The sequence below is a fragment of the Falco peregrinus genome, chromosome 17 (assembly GCF_023634155.1).
Source record: "Falco peregrinus isolate bFalPer1 chromosome 17, bFalPer1.pri, whole genome shotgun sequence".
Classification (NCBI taxonomy): Eukaryota; Metazoa; Chordata; class Aves; order Falconiformes; family Falconidae; genus Falco; species Falco peregrinus.
Window position 1 is genome coordinate 1,611,276 of NC_073737.1, and position 15,807 is coordinate 1,627,082.

Consider the following 15,807-nt stretch of genomic DNA (forward strand, 5'->3'; position numbering starts at 1 on the left):
TGGTAGAATTGAAGCTGACACGTGACAATGGAAACCAGCCACAGAAAAACCTGCGTTCTTCTAATAGTAAAGAAAATATGTCGTGATAAGGAAACCAGTATTTCTCCAGGAAACAACTCTTCCATTTCACCGTAGTATTTTTCAAACTTCCCCAGCCTGAACTAAGCAAATTTTTTTTTGTCTGAACAAACTGATTTTGTTTAGAGAAAGGAGGAAATTCAGTAGTATTTCTGCCATCTTTTCATGCTTTTTCCAGTCATTGCAGTTCATCTCTTCCCTTATTTCTCCTGCCTCACATCCTATTGCATTCATGTTTGCATAAAAGTTCATAATGAGGTTTTCACTTGAAGAAACCTGGGACTTTTCTAGATTTTGTCCTTCTGAAGAATCTTGTAAAACATTATAAATGCAGGTAGAAAATTTTATTCCTGATAAATAACTCTCTGGTCCTTCCTATTTCCTTATAGAACATTTGTTCTCAGTGAAGTTTTATAAGACTCTTGCACAGGAGAAGGGTTTAGTTTTAATTGGCATCTACAACACCAGCTTCACTGCATAAGATGCCAGTTCAAATCCATCGTCTTTCATTAAGCCTAGCCAAAGCCCTAAAGAACTTGTAAGTGCACCAATGGATCCCTTGAGAAATAGGACAATGTTATTTGAATATAATGCAGAAAGTCAGACAATCAGCCTCTCTGTCACTAGGCAAACAGTTTAGCTGTGAGTGATGCTCATGAACAGCAATAATTTAATTGCACACTGAAATCCATGCTTTCAATGCTCCAGTCCTTCTGATCTGAACTACTACGAAGCAGGGCTGCAGCCAACATGAGAACCATGCTTGGGCTTCTTTGTGCGGTTGAAAGTCAGAACAACTCAGAACAAAGATGCTGCAGTTAGTGCTCAGGGTAGAAAGTTCTGTCGAAACAGAGAATTAGTTGCTATAGGAATGTCTTGCACCTCTTGCAGTAAGCAGTCAACCTCATGCAGGGTTCTCCTGGCAATATTCCCTTCACATTCAGCATCAGAACTGACCAAAGCAAACCCTGAAGATTCCCACAACAGTGGAACCCTACCTTTTTTTTTTGTTTGTTTTGTTGTTATTTTTTAAACAATGAGCCTTCCAGTCAAGAATAAGTGGGAGTGCAGCAAGGTTTTTTGAACTACCCTCACCTTAATGATTGAAGCTTGTGTACTGCAAGAAGCTGTAAGAACACAGAGGATGATTTTGTTTTCTTTTTAAAAAGAAAACAAGCTTATCAGCAAAAAAGAACATTTTGCCTCCATAGGGTATTTGGAAATTCTTGCAATACCTAAAAAGTAGTACCTAAAATCTATTTAAAATTACTTCAGTTCTAGAAGACAATTTCTGAAGCAACGAGAATTACAATTACTGTATTTCAGAGCTGTTCCAGTACTTCAGGAAAAAAAGCCTTTCTCAACATAAACGTTCAGTGTTTCTAGCTAAATGGTTATTTCTAATGGAGGCACAGAAGCTTTTGGGCAGATTATTACATTAAAACTAAAACAATAATATTGCCCTGATATGCGTACTTTTAACATTTGCAAAGTGAAAACATCGAGGTTTTTCAATGAAAAGCATAAATTGTAACCATCATAGGGAATTCCCACCTATCAGGACAAGTGTTCTGGAGAGGAATGCACAGCACCGTACAATTATTCAAATGCATTTTCAACACCTAATTGTCTGCTGTCCATAGACAGGAACACAGATACCTGCTGTACAGACACCTCCCTAATCATCAAATTACTTGATGCGCTGTGTGAAGTTTTCTTCACCTTGAAAACCTCATCTAATTTCCAGGCTTTTAAGGCTTTTACAAGACTTCCACTTAACAACAAACTACTTGTGGAATTGAGAATTTTCAACCTAAGCAATTACTTCTGTAATTTTATTTGTAGGGAAATCATAAATTAAATATATTGATTGCAGAGATATGCTATGCTAAAGATTTAATGGCAAAACACATTATGCAGCGCACTTTTTTTTTAATAAAAAAGCATCTTCAGGTTATTCAGTTACATTTTTTTTCTTGGTTTGGTTACAAGGTTCAATCACAGAACATCTTAAGCCCAAAATGGAAAGGTGACAAGCAATTTAAAAAAAAATAAAATTGACCACCTCCTCTGTTTTTATAAGCAGTAAAAAAATAGTTTATCTTGTCAAAACTTGACAGGATAAAGAAAAATGTCATGAAGAAATGACATCAACTCTGGTTCTACAAGGATGCATACTGCAAGCAAAACACTGGGAAAGGATCTACACGCTTCTGACAGGAATGCAATCACACAAAGAAATATCGGGTGCTTTAATAAACAGACTTCAGCATCAGAAAAATGGTGGGAGTTGAGATTAGTTTGCACTGATGGTTACAGTCACAGTAACACAAAAGAGATTGACTAATTTGCATAAACCAGATGCTTGCCTACTCCCTGTTTGAGGAAAGATCCACTAGACAGACAGTGGTAGCAGATCTGTTTCAGCAAGTCTTTTTTCCTCACCCTCAAAAAGAAATTCTGCTCACGTGTACAGGGTTCATTCTGCGTGGTGTTAGACGCTCAAAAGTGCCCAGGCTGACACCACAATGACCTGGGTGATCTACATAGTCAATGGAAGTGGTAGCAGTCCTCAGCTCTTAGCAGTGAGTAAAACAGGAACTGCTAAAGGATGATTCTGATGTTAAATTGTCTGAGTTATTCCCTCCATTGAATACAGTTTAAAACTACAACTCTAACTAAAGCACTTCAGCTGATGTCAGACCAGGGATGAATCATGGATAATTGTGCTTTTCTTATTTTGTCTTCTAGCAACTTTCCTTGCTGTGGGAAGGTACTGCATTGATTTGGGGGTATGGGTCCTGCAGGTAGGAGTCTGGTAGGACAGCCCAAGCAATGTGAAAGAATAGGTATCAGGGGAAAAGCAGTTCAGGAGTTCTACAAGTTAGGGGCTGACAGGAGAATTATCGACCTCAAGAGCCCTTCAAGTTTTAGGGACACAGTGTGGTGTGTGGCCATTCTGACAGACACTGTGCCAAAGTAATGGAATCTGTCTAGCTAACATCTTGATAAAAGTAATCAGAAAGCAAAGACTGAAGTTTCTGAAATTACAAAAGTTTGCTGCTGAACCATCCAAGCAGCTGCAACTATGCAAGCTACACAACTAATGAGAAGTTTTGGGTACATATTATCATGAAATACTTTGAATGTGTGCTTGTAAGCAGCCAGGAACGGATGCAACAGTACTGGGAGGGGAGCAATAGTATTTTCAGAATGCAGAGTCCTTACTGCTGGAAGGGAAGAGTATTAAGGAGTTCAAAACAGGTATCACTCATAGTCTGGAAGTCTATTCACAGCTAATTTCTCTAAGCAAAGTTTTAAACATGGTATGATGATGGTTTTTACTTGCAGACAACTACATTGATGAGATCAAAGATCAGTTCTATGAAAGCCTACAAACAGTGACTGATCGCATGCTCAGATGAGCCATATGTTCTACAATGGTGGTTGCTGTTTCCAGTATTAGTGCTTACAATGCTCAGAAGAGAAAGGAATACATAACAAAATCCAAATGATGAAAATAATATTGGAAGTGGTTCTGGGATCACAGCTTATAAATGATTGTACAGCATTCCAGAAGAAGCCACACACAAAACAATCTGGGATGCCCCAGATGGAGTCACCAGAAGCCAGTGATCATATTTATTACAGAAGAACATTAAGACCAATCCTTCCAAGTGTCAGAACATAGAAAATAACTTACATTGGAAGCAATCATCTGCGTGGTGACACTAAGTGTCAAACTCCAGAAACACAGAACTGCTGAGAGCATTGCAAAAAGTGACGTGATGAGACCTACAGTCACCATTTCAAACTGAATTTGAAGAACAGATATCAGGCACTTTAAGACTCCCAACTACAAGTTATACCACAGTAGTCAACGTTAGTATGACATAGTCTTTCATGCTGGACACTGTAATAGATGTCACAATAACAGGTGTACAAGGTCAGGAAATCAGAGTTCAAGTAACTGAGAACATGTGGAATCATATGAAAGAAAAAAAACAGGCCAAAACAAGGAACTCCTCAAAACAGGGAAAGTAGAATGGAAAGCAGCAAAACAGGGAAGATGGAAGAGGAAGCAATTCATCAGAAAAAGCTGAAGAGGTGCTGTAAGAGATAAGAATAAACACTCTGGACTCAAGGCCACTTTAACCGGTAAGCTGAAAAGAGCAAAAGGTGCTGGCAAATACAAGCAAGGAAAGGCTTCAATGGAAAGAGTACGTAAATGGGCAGAAACACTTTAAGGCTGGTTCAACAGACTCCACTTGGTTGCCTGTGTTGTAACACCTTTAGTTAGGCACTGTACTATCTCATGTTGGAAACAAAGAAATGGAAGATATAATTAGAGGGTTAAAAGGTGAGAAAGCTACTAGCAAAGAAAGCCATTGTGAATGCTAAACAAGGCGATAAAAGCACTGTTCATATTTTGGAATTTTTCAAGGTGTACTAGCAGGAAAATGCTACAGTGGGAAAGTGAAATCACCACTACAGCACAGAATATATACTCAATTTGGTAAATTCAGATCTTCTCATAAGCATCGGTGTCAAAAAAATAGGGGGGAAAAAACCCAAAAAGAAACCTCACTGGGAATATCCACATTGCAGAGCTATGCCAGTAAAGCAAGTTTACTTTGACTGAAGCACTGTTTTAGGACACAAGGAGAAGGAAAAATGGACATACTTAATTCTATGTAGTTTTAAGACAAGAATGCATGAAAAGTGAATAACATTACAAGACCTAGCCACCAAAAATCTAGATTATAGTATCATTTCAAATACTGCCTGCATCTTAGCACTAGGATATACAGAAGCTGGACACAAAAAAAAAAAAAAAAAAAAAAAGCAGACAACTATTTTTGAAGAACAAGTTACATGAATACTATGTTAATAGATGGAATGCATTTATCTTAAGTAAAAAGTTTGAGGAAGAAAAGTTTGATTAAATCTTTATAACATTATCTAAAAAGCCCTAAATCTCAACAACGTAACTAACACCTCAGGCCTTGGAAGGAACACCAACAGGGAAAGAGGGACTGTTCAATTAACCCTTTCACTGAATGCTCTCTCTTCTGACATGCCTTTTGGAAACCACCTGTTTTCTGCCTACCTTCCACCATGTCTGCATGTCCAGGTGAAGGGGCTGCGTAGCTGGGATTACTGAGTCCAGTTTGGAGCCTGAACATGCCCTTTATCTGAGGTCCTCTGATACCAACTGAACCATTTTTCCAGCCTGCATATCCCCAGCCTTAATTTGTTTTAATGGAATTTGGAAGATGCTTTTAACATTAAAGTTATTGAACTTGTGCTTAATATCTTCACTCAGTTGCATTAGAAGGTAGCAGTGTACTCATCTGTGCAGAATCCCAGGATCAAGGCCCCAGTTTATATGATACCTCTAGCCCTCGCTACCCATGTAGAACCAACAGCATTCACAAAGCTGGCATGCCACTTATCCTTTTTTATGTTGCAAATTAAATAGACATGCTTCACTGCTGTAGCTCAGCAAACTGGAGTGAAAATTCACCCTTGAATGTACAAATCAATTTTGGTTTATATTTTACTCCTGGATGCTGGGCTATGACACTGACAAACACAGTGTTGCTTGACAAGTATCTTTTAGAAAACGGGAAGGATGAAATATGGTGGAGGGGGGAAAGGCAATTCCTCTGTGTTTTCATTTACAAGCTGTTTACTAAAACATCTAACATCTCCAGCATGCTCTGGTGATTGGCATTATCTGCAATATGCACATAGCAGCTGCGCAGAGATGTTGCCTTCCCTCTACCCCCTCCTCATTTCTATTTTCCTGTAGATGACAAGCAAATGTCTTCCCTTTCAGAGTGTTAAAAATCAGTAATGTAAGGGAGCAGGAAGACTAGCAGGCTGGCCATTCATTCCCTACGAATCATCCTGCAATTTCTTAGTTTGACAATTGTGCCTCACATATTTTAATATCAGTTTTGAAAGAAGAAAGCAAGTCAATTCATTCCTTAAAAGCTCCCTGTAACTTCAGCTCGCTCTTTACTTATGTATGAAACTGACTTGGGTGAAAAAGGTTAGCGGCAGATGAATTTCAAGTTTCAGAGCTCAGGAAAGGCCAATAAAATGTGCAATAATCTTAATGTTTGGGTTTCACTGAGCTGCAAACACCTTTTATATTAACTGATAAAACACCACTGATGTTGCAACAGATACTTTGAGTTTTAAGGAGATTTCCTGAACTCCTTTGTAAACTTTGAGCTACCCAGTACTCTTTTCATCTGGCAAGCAGACTGGCAATCTATACCCCTTAGGTTATCACATATTTAGATTCTTAAAGCATTCAAGACATTGAATTGACATTCAACATTACCTTTCTACTTGCATAAAAACACAGTACGTTCTGTATGCCAAAAGACATGTATTTTGAGTCACAAAGAAAAAATAAGTGGGAATAAGCTGGAAGTTCTTTGGGCTAAATCCTCTCTATTTTACACTTTTTATGCTTGCAGATGCTCAAATACAGGGACTTTCATTTTCAAAGTTACACCTGATTCTTTAAAACAAGCACTGGTAAAGAAATGAAATCTTCCTTACAAGGTCAAAACCAAACAGGTCAGCCATCTAAGCAACCTCGTCTCCCCAGTCTGAGCTGCAAAACCTTCAATAAGCTCCTGGAAAGCACCAGCACTGGAAGGCGTAGCTGCAGAGGCTATCTGTCAAGCACAGGATGCCTCTTGATCCTCCAGCCATAAGAGAATGAATGAATGATAAGATATGATAAGAACAATGAAAGACTTTCTGCAGCTTTTCTTGTTTCTGACCAGTTCCTGACCATGACAGGTTCTGTTTCTTATGCAGTGGCTTTTTTTCTCTTCCAGAAAAAAAATGAATTATTTGATTACACCAGAAAACAGAAGAATGGCTTGGCTGGACTGAGCATGCTGGCATGTCTGTAATGTCAGGGGTTATTTAATATTCTGACACTAAGCACTCAAATGCATAACTCCCCTGCAAGGCCCAGTGTAAAAAGCCTGCTCCAAACAAGTCATAACACTGAGTTCAGTACAAAGTACAGTAAAATTTGCTATCAAAGATTGAGTATGAATTACTTTGAGATTTTTCCATGAGATAGTTGGATATGTATTTTGGACCAGATCTCCTGCTGATATAAGTCAGTATAACTCAGCTAAACTCAATGCAATTACATCTGTTTACTCTTGGAGAATACCTGAGGCTCTCTCTCACAGGCAGTGAGTTAGCAATATTTGCATTTGCCCAGTTAATGGTGTAGTTTCTCCTGATCATCATTTGTGAAATTTATTTAAGTCATAATGAATTTGGCACAATATTTTGTTATTTTTCTCTTGTAAAGTTAAAATAAAAGCTCTCAGCCACTGTGTGGCCAAGCACAAAATTGTTGTGAGGAATAAAGGAAGGGGTTTTGCTGATTTCACTGCTCTCCAAAGCAGACTAATGTCATTTGGATTAAATGATCCAGAAGCTTTGTTTCTCCTACTTGCCTGCACTTATGCCATCATCCTGTGTTTTTCGTGTTCCCACACCACTCTGAGTAACCCAATCTCAATGTACCAGCATAGGTAATATTTATCATCTGCAAGGTCATTCCTTGGTTTGATTTTTTCATGCAAATGCACAGATAAAAGTATCTAATATTGGGTTAAGCTGTACTCCCTCCTTTCCTCTCCTTCCTACCCATCACCTCCCACAGTTACTTTACATGCTGCATTCAGCAGCAATGGGTCTGAAGAACAGCACTGCCAATCCTAGCACCATGAGGCTTTTCAATGGATCATAAAGAATGCTATAATAACAAGAAAAACAGCTTCCAGGAAGAGAGAGGGAGAGTTATGGAGGTGGTGGAGATACAGAGATCCTCTCTCCTGTAAGCCAGCCACACTGCCCTGCCCATAAAGCAGGACATAACAAGAATATCAAACATACCTGAAAGAAGGGACAGGATTTTTGATTCCCTACTTACACAATCCATTCAGAGATTAGAAAATAGATATGGGTTGTTTTTCACACTGCAGGATTTCTGCAAACAGATCAGAAGAGGAAAATTAGCAGTATTAAATGCTACCTCTTAAGTAGGCTGAGCTCATTCATTGCCAAGCTACTAGCAATTCACTTCAATGCCTGCAAGAGAGCTATCAATCACAAGAACACTTGCTTTTGTATCTGTGCTAAAATCCATATACTTCCACTCTATTTTCTGTTTTATTATATTTGAAGCCATAGTTCCATAGATCATCTGGATGTCTTTAGTGCAGCCATCATCATTTCATGAGATGAAATTACATATATAAAATCTCTACTCAGACTGCATGTCTACCATGGTTATCTCACACACAGATCTACTTGGTAGGACAAAACTAAGGAGTCCCACCAGTTTGAAATTCTCCTCCTTTCTCCTTTTTGTCCCCACTAGCACCAGCTGGCACTATATGCTTGCAATCACATCGTGCAGTCCAACGCTGGCAGCACACATTATCACATTACCTCTTCCTAGTTTAAACCCACGATGAAGCCATTCACACCCAACTGCTGCTGTTTGGTTGTGTCTGGCAATATCTGACCGAGGTACGTGGAGTCCTCAGTCCCCAGACAGAATAAGCATCCCAAGTTTTCTTCAATGAGGAATGTATTTCTAATCCTTATGACTTCACAGAAGTGTTTGAAAACACCGGCTGAGCAACCGACTAGTCTACAATCTAGAAAGCAAGTAAGAACTTAGCACTTGAAGTAAACATATGTAAAGTTTATGACCCATGACTTTAAAATTTCAGAGCTTGGTTAATACTGCAACCCTCGTTAATTTAAATTCAGGGCTACTACTCAAATGCTGTTTAGTGCAGACCAGCCAATTCAATAAAAAACAATTGATAATTGCCACAATCACTCCCTTTCCGGTGTCTTTTAAGCTGAATTTGCATTGGAAAGTTCCATATCACTTCTTTTTTTTTTTTTTTCTTCCTGGGGTATATGCATAAGCGGGGAGGAGCTCAGAAGGATTATGTGGTGCCTGAAGGGATTGCCAATATCTGCGTTTGAGGAAACTGGAACCTTCAAACAATACATCAATTTGGAACCACCCACAGACAGCCGCAACTTCAATTCATCATTTACTTTCTCAGGAAGAAAGAGTTTTCAAGAAAGACAATTATGGATGAGCACAAGTAGCTGATAATTGGGGTTAAAGATTGTGCAGGTAATTTGTTACCTACAAGTCTCTCTTCAGAGCTGATTATAATTGGAAATATGTGAAATAATCTTGTCTCCTGAGTTTATTGGATCTTTAGTTTGGATTCAGAGGAGAAGGTTTAATCTAGGATGTACATATAGACATGAGTGTAGTTGGATTCTATCTAAAGCAATGACTGCAGTTTGAAAGCTGTACCTTGTCAAACTAAGATTCACAACCACAGAAAACAACTATCCTAAACCAACCTCAGAATAAGTTTGCACACACACACCCGATACAGAAGTTTCAAAAATCAACAGCATTTCTGCAACCCATATCTTCTTGTACTGAACAATGAAAGGTCACAGTAATCTTTCCCATTTACGGGGAAAGCAAGTGGTTGTGGAGATACTACCTGAGATTACCAAGAAAGAGAACTTGAGACTCTCAGTATGGGAATTTCACCAACAAGACACAGTGCCCCTATTAAATTTGATCTATTGAGCAAGGATTAAACTGAGTTCTCCCTTTAATTTTATAATCCTTCTTATGTTACATTTTGCATGAAGCACATCTTATGGATTTAATGCATCTTGGCAGAGCTCATTTCTCGCAGCGAAGACAACACTGAGCACCAGGAATGAGCACCACTGATAAAACACTCTTTCTGCCCCAGCATATTGTTGGGATGCTGCATCTGGCCTGTGTGAATGGCATTCATTATAGCTGGTACACCAAGATAATGATATGCTGCAGCCAATTATGTCATTCACTTGTGTCTTGCCAATTAGCTCTGCCTGCCTGTCTAGCTGGTTCCAGTAAAGACCGTTGCCAAGACCAAGAAAAGAAACATTCTTTAGCCTTTGAGAATATGCATAATGCAGTTTTAGTCAATTTTCAGCCACCTTCAGGAATCTCAGGGCATAGACAGATGATCACAATCAATGAGACCAAACTTTTTTGGAAAGCACCAGCTGAAGTGCATTTTATTTGAAGTAAACTGGTGCTTTTCAAAATAATTCAATGCTATACTGCAAAATGACAAATTCTTATTTACATAGAGACCCCTTTATTTACTCATGGCTATCTTCTAAAATGGATATATATTTCTTTTGCAGTCAAAACATGTTCTAGATATATTGTTAACAACAAATCCTTGGTACTACGATCATCTGTATCTCCTGTGACGGCAGTTGCCAGACAAGGCTCTGTCCCAGTGTTTCTTAAACCATCTGTGGTGTAAACAGAAATTCAAAAAATCTCATTTATATCTACAACTGCACCACCACAGGGACACACAATATACATTTCTTCCATAACAAACTGACAGAATGAGTTTGGAGATACATAATTCAATCACAGTACAGCAACACTTATCTTATTACTTAACTACACCATAATGTACTATTCAAAAACACATATACACTTGTACACACACAGATGTATATCTATGAAAGAAAGAAGAGCAATAGATATAATTAGTGTACTCCATAACTTAATGACCATTAATTGCTTTTATAGCTGTGTAAGATAAATTAATACTACATGCAGACACAATCAGATGTCGACCTTTGCAAGTAAATGATCAGCTGTGGGTGTTGAAAAGGAATCTCACTCACTACTCCCAATTACAACAACACACAACTTACGGGTGGGAGTATGTGGAATAGATTCTGTGGCTGTAGCCTTCTATGTGGAAGTTATGTATATGTTCAAAATTAAGCAAACATTCATTACACATTACATCAATTCATCAGTACATCTTCCTGATCTGAAATCTTTGCATCTCAGTCATTCTCACCTGTAAAATGGGAATTACAATACGTTTCTTCTTTCTCTTTCTTCTCTCCTTTTCCTTTAATTCCTTCTCTAACCTCCCATTAGATAATTCACTGCTCTTGCAAACTCATCAGTACGAGAACTTTTTCTGAATATATACTTGAATGTATTGAAAGAACAGAGCTGTAAGGCTCACAGGAATACAAATAATAAAGTTATGGTACAGAAAGTAGAGACTTCTTGGTTTGAATCATTCTTAGAGACTAGATAAAACAGTGACATGACAATTCAGATATTCCTTTTTTGACAGCAAAAAACTGGTTGTAGATATATCCTAAAAGCTTAGCTGTGGTCAAATAATAATTTCCAGATCAACAAGCCTAATGCAATATTCATGCAGGCTCTATACTTTAATTATGCCAAGATTGTAAGTTTAATTTAATATTAGTCCTGCTGCGGGTGTTCAGAGGTGGACACTTAAAAGAATGCATGTCCCTTTCAATCAGAGCTTGTAGAAACAGGACTTAATTTACTGCTGCACAGCATAGTGATTGGGACATAAAAGGAGTATGACTTAAGATCGTTCCAAAGACTCAGTAAAATTTCAGAAGAGTGGCTAGGAATATTTATGTTTCAGTAGCATTTTTCCAGAGCTAACTTTGTTTCTAATGTACCTGCTTTTTTGCCTCTTATTTTCTTCCTCCAGAAAATATTATGGTTATATAATCTTGTTTTTATTTTTCTCTACATGTCACATATGTCTGTCACAGATGGACTGAAAACTTTTTACCAGATTTAACCTTAGTTTGATAGACTGGGGAAGAGTATGAGGGACAGGTTATATGAGAGTCCATGCTCTCTGTGATCATTTCGGGGGGCGGGGGGGAAAGAGAGAGAAGTGCTGCCAACAGAGAGATGTGACTAGGCATCATGGATAGAGAAAGAGACAACATGGACAGATAAAGAAATAAACTCGACGCTTATAATGAGAACAGTGTGAAAAATAGAAATTACAATATGCAAAATTCCAAGCCAGTTCTTCACATTCTTAACCTCAGCATGTCTGCGTGTATTTACTGAACTCCCATTGTCATCAAAAGCCTTATGCCCCAGAAGCAAAACCCAGTTAGGCATCCCTTTGCAGTACTGTCTCATCTGATACCGTATAAAAGTAGCAATAACAATGTACATAACGGGGGGAAAAGAGAGATGAGTAATTGTGGTGGATGGAAAATCACAGACAGATTAGCAAGATCACAGCAAGAGCAATCATTTCTGTCATCAACAGAGAGAATTTTTTCAGGAAAGGATAAGAGGAGTTACTAGCTCTGTCACCGTTATCTTCAGCAGGATATTGTTACCTGTCTTAAGGCACCAAAAGAGTCTACCAGCATTCGAAAGTTATGTGCAATACATCTTTTTAAACTAATCAAAACTTCACTGCTCTAGCAATACGTTAAAGCATTTAAAGTCTGCCCAGAGTCAATAGTAATTACAGAAATTTATCATGGTTGCCAATCATGCAGTTCCAACCCAGGGTGCTTGTTGTTGCTAAACTACAGTTTGTCAGCCTTGATTTATTTCTATAGGACACCAGCCCCTTGACAGCTGGAAGCAGGACTGCTTACAAGATTGGACAACAGGCGTTCCACGTGCTAGGAAATGTTTCAGTCAGGTGGCTTGCTTTGGCTTCCTAAACAGGCACTGGGACCATTTTCAGATTCTGATTTTTTGCTACACAGGGGAGCATGCTAACGGGTTCTCTTAACCGAATACAGCGCACAGAATAACCTTCAGTGCATCTTCACCACATAGCAGATGTTAAGTGAATGCCTCAGGTTACAGGAATTTCATTAAACGTGAGAATCACACCTCTCTCTTATCAATATGAGCTTTGCCAATAAAAAGACAAGTCTTCCTAGGGGAAAATTCAGGCCCTGCTTGGCCAGGACTTTATTCTTCTCTTGACTCTCCCCTCAAGCCTTCAGACTGCAAGAATGATACAAATAAAGTGATACAAATCTCTGAGCATCCATAGGAAGGAAGGACAGAAATGAGGGATAAAGATGTGGGCAAAGGCACTTAAAATAAATTAAAGCAGTTCTGTAGAATCTTTTCTTTTGTATTTCACAAGGCAATGCCCTTGAGCTTACATTTCCATAGCACCTTCATTTTCACACAGGGCACAGTAACCTTAACGTTATCTACCAATTTATAAACCCTGTGCCGGATCCTGACCCTGTGCCAGCTTTACACTTCTGCATGCTGACACATGGTGCGGATGCCCTGTGCACAACACTGACAGAAGAACACAGGGGCATGAGTACTAAGAGCCAGAACAAAGGGAGCTGAAGGGTACCGGGTATTCTGAAACTCTGGCTAATGTTAAAGTAAAAAGTAAGATGACCCAGACAATTCAAATGGCGTAACTGCCTCTTTCAGCTTCTGTGTCACTAGCTGGAAAGCAAGGCCAATGTTTCAGAACTGATCTGTACAAATATTTCCATTGAAATAACATAAGCATGAAAACATTTTTCAGCAGACAACCACTTATCTGCTTAGCATATTTCATTGGGATATTTTTGATGTAAAGCCAGCTTTTTAACAAGCAACATTTTGTAAAAATTTCTCAATTTTTCTCAGAATTTTAAGTGTTTAGATGAAGAGGTGAAAATGAAAGTATGAAATTGTTCAGTCTTTGAGCAAGTGGGAATGAAAGCTCCCTGTTACTGCTGAAAACACACTTTCATGATAAGATTCGCAGCCTCTTAAACTCTAAAGCTGAAAGGCAACAGCATAATCATCTGGACAGATGTGGGAATAACAAAGGTCATAAAAGCTTCATTCATTAATTTTTGTTTCTACCTCAAAACTGCAGTATGAGCTAAACTTTTTCTTAGAAAGACACAAAGTCTTCATGTAAAACCTAAAAACTAGGGATAATTGACCTTGGCCTCATATAAAACTTTACCTCTGGAGACTGAAGTTCCATTCCTATTTCTTTTAATAAATTTAAGGCACATTTTAAGTGGTTGCTGTGCTGATCATTTACCCTCCTTTGTAATTAGATGCAATTAGGAATTACCCTCTTTTGTAATGAGATGTAATTACGGTTTCTGTGATAGTATACCACCCAAGGCAATCTTCCTTTCACCCCTCTGTGTTTACAAGGGATTTTTTTTCTGATTGTTCCAACTAAGGGCTGTGGACCTTCTAGGGCCCTGCTGCAATTAGCTGAATGGCCGTGAAGGAGACACACGGAGGAGCATGCACAACAGCTAACCTTCCAAAGGCTCAGAGAACATTCAGCAACTCAGTCCTGCTTCAGGTAGCTACATTGACTGAAACGTGCCCTGTTTGTGTACGCGTGTGCGTACAAGTACGCGAATAGGAACGATGTGGAAAAGAACTACGCTAAAAGTGTGATTTTAAAACAATTATGCAACTGCTTCTTTCCAAACTTCAAAACTTGCTTGAGGAAAGTGTGACATAGTGTGTAGACTTCCACAGACATTTTTAAACTCCCAGTTTGCTGCAGCCTACATATTTTGCAATTAATGCAGGTAAAATAAGATTGGGTCTGAGATAGCCTTTAAAGAACACAGTCATTTCCATGGGGCACTTCCACACTTTCAGATACCCTCTTCAAGTATGTATCAGCAATTTAACACCAAAGTAGAGCAGTGAATTCCTGCAAAACGTGTACAGAATGATACAAATGGCAGCAATCATACCTTTTTACACAAGAATCAGAACATAAAAAAAAAAAAAAAAGCTTATCTAGTACTATCTTGTATTGTCTTATTCTGTCCTTATCTTTGTGGTATCTGAATACTTCTCGCGTATTCAGAAGATGTATTAATGAGGTAACACAGATATTAGGATCCATCACAGAAGGATCATTCTTTGTTTCATTCTGTTATGCCTTAGGAAAAGAGACTAGCATGAAAGAAGTTGAAAATTATGGGAAAGGTACAAAGGAAGTAGTAAACATGGCAGGTCTGCAGGACTCGAGCTGTAAGCAATGGTGTTGCACAAAGCCTTCCTGAAGTAAGGGTGATAATTTGAGAGTATGATACCTAGTATATCAGAATTTACAAACTTATTGTATACGATTTACTTTAATCAATATGTAATATACATTGAAAGTGAATAGGAGAGGGATTTTTATTTAATTGTGAATATTATTGCATTAATTCAGGATACTGATGTAGTCCAAAGTTCTTTTCTGAGTGAAATCCCTCCTAAGAGGCATTTCTTCTGCTCTTACTTGGTCACTGCTGCTTCTATAGAACAGACTGGCATGATTAATCCAAACAAGAGGGATTAATTGGACAACCTTCTGTGTCCTGTGAGCAGCTCAGGGAATTGGCAAACTATTATCTGCTCAGATCTTCTCTTTCATCACATGAATCGCCCTGCCTTGAGCATCACTCTATATAAAGCAAAAATGGAGTGGCTGCAAAGTGTCTCTCCTTTTTATTTATTGTGAGCACTTCTCAAAATATGTATCCACTTTATTATTTTTCTCCTTCCAGCCCAATTAGTCCATGTTCTCACAGCTGATTTTTCTTTGTAATTCACTTATTTTTAATTGGTGTGGAGTTCTGTGCTGCACCGGTTTTGCAGAAATGAAATATCTGAAGAGCAGTTGAACTGTGTCTCTTTACGCCTCTATAATTTCTCTCACCTCAGAAAAAAAAATAGTGCTTACTGCACAGATCAGTGGATGTGGAATGCCTTGAAATTTCTGGGACAAAACC